Genomic DNA, 7,584 nt, shown 5'->3' with positions numbered 1-7,584 from the left:
GTGATTTGTTGTATGTCCATTTCCACCACTGAACTGTAAGCGTCTTGAGATTGTGAGCAGGTCATTCATCTCTGCAGCAGCAGGACCTCATTAAGAGTACATGTTCCATAGGTGTTTCTGGACTGAATGAGTGAAGGTATTTATTACCACCAGCAGACAACAGCAAAGCGTAGCTGATACGGTATAGTGAAATAGCACTTCCCCTCATGGGAAGGAGGAGATAAAAATCTCACTCTGGCAGCAGAGAGAATGTACCAGATACAGCTTCCAGGCTTGGACTAAGGCAGTGCGTATCCACCTTCCACCATAATCGAAGAGCCTGGATTTCTCAGAGCCATCACACCCATCTTCTGTAGTGTCACTTACCTTGCATTCACTTCTAGGGGATGGAAGAGAAAAGCAATATCTCTGATATTAAGACCAATCTATCTCTGCAGTTTCCACCTACGGGTATTTAGAAATGAGCACGGGAAAGCTACAGCAGGGCCCCTATACAATGGTAGTGTGACTAGTCCCAACAGATGTTACTAGTAGAATCACTTCTAGAACATCAGGGTGTGCTCTTCTGCTAGCAGCTTGAGCTGGGCTCTCCCGAAAGAGTACTTCGTTAATGATATAATGATACCTTATGTGTTACCACTGGAAGGGATGATGATAATCAGAGTCTGAAGGGCTGGCTGGAGCTGCCAGATGGGTTTCTCCCAGATCAATCAGCACATTAGCAATAGAAATGCCCATCAAATTCTATGTGGAAAAATCCATAAGTACCTACCAAGCTCTGCTACAATAAGCTATAGGGCAAGTAGTTATGCCCAATGTTCAAGACAATCTTGAACAGCCTTGAAGTTCACCAGCGTCTTCAAGACGAGAAGCTAAAAGGCAAATATGGTGGCAACACCAGGAGCCTGGTTCAGGGTTCTTTTCTCCCCAGAACATGCACTGCCAGGTGATAATGTATATCTGTGTAGAGGATCGCAATTATCTGCTGGTACCCCAATGCATATTTTTGCGTATTGAATTAAAATTTTCGTTCCAAGGGGCTCCTAGGTGGCTCAGTTGGTTAAGCGTCCAACTCTTGATTTTGGCTCAGGTCATGATCTCAGGGTTATGAGATCAAGCCCCACCCGCATCAGGCTCTGCACTGGGTGTGAAGCCTGCTTGAGATTCTCTCTCTCCTTCTTCCCCCCCACCAAAACAATAAATACAATTTTTTTCTTAGTTATGTTGTCTATTTTAATGTTTTACAGAAAAGAGGACTTCAACTAGAAGGGATTGGATTTTTTAAATCATTTTTACAACAGTTATGAACAGAGTACTACTTTTTACTTTGACAGAGGAAACACTGTGTCTATAATTCAACATTGCATTTACATATAATCCTTATAAATCCATCTAATTTCGCCTTCTGCTTCTGGCCAAAGTGAGGTAACAGGGCCCAGATTTACTGAAACAATCATGAAAACCAGATAAAATCCATAGAACAACAGTTTTCAAAAACTGGGTATCAGCCAGTAAAGGACAGCAGATCCTTGAGTGGTGGGGAACAAAGGAGGTGAGCCCAGTTTGTCCCAGATGATGTTCGGAAAGTTTCGAGGCCAAAGCAGAGAGAGGGGCAACTGAGGAGAATCCTGTTCTACTCCTTGGGGAACACCCAAGGTAGCTGAGTTCATGGGACAGAGTACCAGAGAGGAGAGGGCCTCACCGAGTGAGAGCCCCGGAGATCTGTGGCGGATGGGTACCCCTCAGCGCTTGCCTGCTCTTACTTGCATGAGGAAGCTGCCCATAGCAAGATAACAGGGAAAGGGCCATCAGACATGCAAGTATATCCTCTTTCCGCTTGCCTATCTTCCCTCTAAAGAGCAATTGGTTCTTTGAATTGGGGAAGGAAGAAAGTGACAACAGAGGACAAAACGACCTTCTAGTTTAATTTCATTAAATTCAACATCTCTAGAGTGACACTCTTCCTATCTACAATATAATCACTTGGTTTTTGTTTCAGGAAAAAAAAAATACAAAGATAGTATAGTTTCCATACACCCAGCTTCTCCTACTATTGATATCTTACTTAATAAGGTGCAACTGTCACAATTAATGAACTAATATTGGTGCTTTCTTCTTAAAGTCCACACACACTTTGAGATTTTCCTAGCTTTTCCTAATGTCCTTTTTCTGATAGTCACTCATTTGTACTTATGACTCTATTTCAGCGGTGTATGGACAGCAAATTTATCAAAATTGTGCTTGGGGGGTTGAGGGGGTAGGAGAAGAATAAATGTAACAAGATGGGATTGGGAGGGAGACAAACCATAAGTGACTCTTAATCTCACAAAACAAACTGAGGGTTGATGGGGGGAGGGGGGTTGGGGGGAGTGGGGTTATGGATATTGGGGAGGGTATGTGCTATGGTGAGTGCTGTGAAGTGTGTAAACCTGGCGATTCGCAGACCTGTACCCCTGGGGATAAAATATATGTTTATTAAAAAAAAATTGTGCTTTTTCAAATGAAAAGCTTTTAGTGCTACCTTCATTTGAAAAAAAGAATTACAAATCTGAGTAGAAAATACTAAAGTAGGGGTACCTGGGGAGCTCATTCAGTTAAGCATCTGCCTTCAGCTCAGGTCATGATCCCAGGGTCCAGGGATCGAGTCCCACATGGGGCTCCCTGCTCATCTGGGGGTCTGCTTCTCCCTCTGCCTCTGCTCCTCCCCCTCTCATGCTCTAGAACTCTCTTCCGCTCTCTCTTTTTATCTCCTTCTCTCCTTATCTCCTTATTTATGTATCTCTCTAATACATAAATAAAATCTTTAGGAAAAAATAATACTAAGCTATTTCTAATTTACACATCCATCTGAAAACTACATATTCTAAGATATAACAGACTCTTGTCAAAAAGTAGCTTAAAAGGCACTTTGGACTCTGGTAAAAATTTTTGGAACTTGGGTCTCCTCATCCCAGGGGGTCCCTCTAAGGGCTTCCTATAGCTCTGAAGAGCCAATTCAGAAAGCTTAGAATCCAGTACCTCAGAGCCCTCTACTGGCCACTTCTCACCACTGCAACCTCATTTTGGTCCATTCTTAACCCTAACAAACTCCCTGAAAATACTTCCTCCCTCTACCCTAAGAGCAGAGGCAGCTTTTATGATACAGTGCTGAGACCCATACAAATGCAATCAATGTCTTAAAGGTGAGGATTTAGAAGGTAAAAAGTTGCCTCTGCCCTGTTACACATATTCTGACAAATTTGAAAACTTTAAATGAATAAGCTGCAAACAACCCATCAGAGCCAAATCCAAGACCGCTAACTCCAAGGATGCTTTAAAAGACATTTACTACAGTAAAATGATGATTTCATAGCTTTTACTTTCAGTTTTAACAATCAGGAATAGAGATTTTGGGGGGTGGGGAACCCTTCTTTTAATAGGTAAAGACATCGGGAAAAATCCCTAGGGCAGCAACTGGTAGTCACGTTTCATTCGTGACATTCAATTTCAAAACACTTACCAGGATCTCTCCCTTCTCTTTTGTTTCAACATAAGACATCAGAATACATGTTCTAGAAAGAAGATTTCTTTTGGGCAGGAATTGTTAAGAAGACTGGAATCACACCAAGTATCTTTACCAACCACAATGGAATAAAACTACACATCAATAGCAGTAGGAGAACTGGAAAATATGTAAATACGTGAGAATTACACAACACACACTTGAACAACCACAAGTTCAAAGAAGAAATCACAAGGGGGATTAGAAAATATCTTGAGACAAATGAAAAGTTGGACACAAAATGCCAAAACTTATGGGATAAAGTCAAAGAAGAATGAAGAGGGAAGCTCACAGGTGTGAACGTGTATACTGAAAAAGAAATCTCACATCAACAACATAGCTTTACACCTCAAGGAACTCGAAAAAAATAATAACCTTATATCCCAAGGTGCCGGGTGGAAGGATATAATGAAGATTGCTGCAGAGAGAAAAAGTAGAGAATAGAAAAAACCAACAAAAGACTTGGGTTTTTTGAAAGATCCGTAAAATTGACAGTCCCTTAGCTAGATTAAGAAAATAAGACCAAGGGACACCTGGGTGGCTCAGTGGGTTAAAGCCTCTGCCTTCAGCTCAGGTCATGATCCCAGGGTCCTTGGATTGAGCCCTGCATCGGGCTCTCTGCTCAGTGGGGAGCCTGCTTCCTCCTCTCTCTCTCTCTCTCTGCCTGCCTCTCCGCCTACTTGTGATCTCTCTCTCCGTCAAATAAATAAATAAAATCTTTAAAAAAAAAAAAAAGGAAAGAAAAGAAGACTGACAACTCAAATAAGTAAAATCACTAATGAAAGAGAGGACATTACAACTAATGCCACAGAAATAAAAAAGGATGTAGGAGAACACCATGAACAACCATAGGCCAACAAACTGGATAACCTACAAGAAATGGATAATTTCCTAGAAGACACAATCTGCCAAGACTGAATCACAAAGAAATAGAAAGTCTGAACAGACCTATCACTAGTAAAGAGATTGAATCAATAATCAAAAACTTCCCAACAAAGAAAATCCAGGATCAGATGGCTTCACTAGTGAATTCTACCAAACATGTAAAGAAGAATTAATGCCAATCCTTCGCAAATTCTCCCTAAAAATAGAAGAGATGGAAAAACTCTCAAAATGATTTTATAAGGCCAGCATACCCTGATGTCAAAGCCAGAGAAAGACATTGAAAGAAAAGAAAACTATAGAGCGCCATCCCTGATAAACAGAGATGCAAAAGTCCTCAACAAAATACTAGCAAACTGAATTCCACAGTGCACTAGAAGGATCAGACACCAGGACCAGATGGGATTTATCCCCAAGAGGCAAGGATGCTTCAACATATGAAGATCAATGTAATACACCACATTAACAGAATGAAGGATAAAAACCACTTAACCATTTCAATCGATGCAGAAAAAGCATCTGACAATATTGCACACACTTTCATGATACAAACACTCAACAAACTAAAAGTAGACCACTACATCAACATAATACAGGTCATATATGAAAAGTCCACAGCTAGCATCACTGAAAGCTTTTCCTCCAAGGTCAGGAACAAGGCAAGGATGCCCACCTCGACATTTACATCCAAAATAACATTGAAGCCCCAGCCAGAGCAATGAGGCAAGAAAGTGAAATAAAAGGCATGGAAATTAAAAAGGAAGAATAAAAAGATCTGTTTGTGAATGACATCATCTTATATGAAAAAAACTTTAAAGAGTATGTATACAAAAAAAAAAATCATAATAATAAAATAAGTTTAGTAAAATTGCAGGATAGAAAATCAACACAAAATCAGTTGTGTTTCTCAAGATGGGATTGGAAGGGAGACAAACCATAAGAGACTTAATTTCACAAAACAAACTGAGGGTTGCCAGGAATTTGGGGGGGTGGGATGGGTAGGTAGGGAGAAGGTGGTGGGGTTATGGACAATGGAGAAGTTATGTGCTATGGTGAGTGCTGTGAAGTGTAAACCTGGCGATTCGCAGACCTGTACCCCTGGGGCTAATAATACATTATATGTTAATTTAAAAAAATCACTTGTGTTTCTAAAAACCAATAATGAATACTTTGAAAAGGCAATTAAGAAACCAAGTCCATTTACAGTAGTATCAAAAAGAATAAAATTCTAGGAATAAACCCAACCAAAAGGTGAAAGACTTGTACTCTGAAAACTATAAAACATTAGTCAAAGAAATTAAAGGCAGCACAAAAGTAGAAAGACATTCTGTGATCATGAATTATAAGAGTTAATATTAAGATGTCCATATTACTCAAAGCAATCTGCACAATCCCTATCAAAATATCAATGGCTTTTTTTGCTTGTTTTTTGTTTTGCAGAAATAGAAAAATTCATCCTAAAACGCATTCGGAATCTCAAGAGACCTCAAACAGCCAAAACAATTTTGAAAAAGCAAAATAAAGGTGGAGACTTCACACTTACCTATTTCAAAACATACTACAAAACCTACAGGAATCAAACACTGTGATACTGGCATAAAGACAGACACATAAATAAATGGGACTCAGAAATAAACCCTTGCTTATATGCTCAAATGATCCCTGATAAGGGTGCCAAGACCACTTATGCGGAAAAGATGGTCTCTTCTACAAATGGTATTAGCAAACGGGATATCCACATGCAAAAGAGTAAAGTTAGACCTTATTTTATGACATATAAAAGTTACCTCAAAATAGGATAAAGCCCTAAAACTGTAAAACCATAAGAAGGGGAAAGCATCAACACATTGGGTTTGGCAATGATTTACTGCATATGACATCAAAAGTACAAGCAAAGGAGACAAACAGACTAAGCCAAACTTAAAAACTTCTGTGCATCAAAGGACACAATCAACAGAATGAAAAGGCAGGCTACGGAATGAGAGAAAACACTAACAAATCATACATCTGATAAGGGGTTGACATCTAGAATATATAAGAACTCCTACAATGCAACAACAAAAAAAGTCAAGAAGTCAAATTTAGACATGGCCAAAGGACTTGAACAGACATTTCTCCAAATATACGAATGATAAATATGCATATGAAAATATGCTTAACATCACTAATCATGAGAGAAATGCAAATCAAAACCACAATGAGATACTGCCTCACGCTCATTAGAATGGCCACCATCAAAATGAGTAACCAAGTGTTAGAAAGGACATGGAGAAATTAGTACCCTGTGTACTACTGTTGGTAGGATTGGGAGATGGTACAGCTGCTAGAGAAAATAGTATGGAGATTCCTCAAAACATTTTAAAAAAATAGAACTACCATGGGATCCAGCAATCCAACTTCTCTGTATTTATCCAAAAGAATTTCTTTAAAGGATCTTCAAAGTACATTTGCACTTCCATGTTCATTATTTACAGCAGCCAAGAGGTGGAAGCAATTCAAATATCCACTGATAATGAATAAAGAAAATGTGGTACATACATACAATGGAGTATCATTCAACCTAGAAAATCATTTTTTTTTTTAAGATTTTATTTGTCAGAGAGAGGGAGGGAGAGAGCACAAGTAGGGGGAACGGCAGGCAGAGGGAGAAGCGGGCTCCCCACTAAGCGGGGAGCCTGAAGCAGGACTCAAACCCAAGACCCTGGGATCATGACCTGAGCTGAAGGCAGACAGATTCTTAACTGACTGAGCCACCCAGGCGTCCCTCATTTAACTTAAGAAAGGGAGGAAATGCTATGACATGTTTGAATGAAGATATTATAAGTAACATAAGCCATCCACAGACAAATCCTATATGACTTCGCTTACAGTAAAGAACTTAAGCAGTCAAATTAGTGAAAGCAGAAAGGAGAATGGTTACCAGAGAGCAGGGTGAACAGGAGAAATGGCTCAATGGGTATAGTTTCAGGTTTGCAAGATGAAAACCTTCCAGGGATATAACAGGCAATGTGAATATAGTTAACGCTACTAAATTATATACTTAAAAGTGGTTAAGATGATACATTTGGGATGGTTTTAGCCACAATTTTTAAACTTAGGTTATAAATCTTAGTTTTGTTAAGCACTGAGCTGGGAAATGTACGAGAAAAGGATTTCCACCA

The sequence above is a fragment of the Lutra lutra genome, chromosome 3 (genome assembly GCF_902655055.1).
Source record: "Lutra lutra chromosome 3, mLutLut1.2, whole genome shotgun sequence".
NCBI lineage: Eukaryota > Metazoa > Chordata > Mammalia > Carnivora > Mustelidae > Lutra > Lutra lutra.
This window is presented reverse-complemented; position numbering follows the sequence as displayed.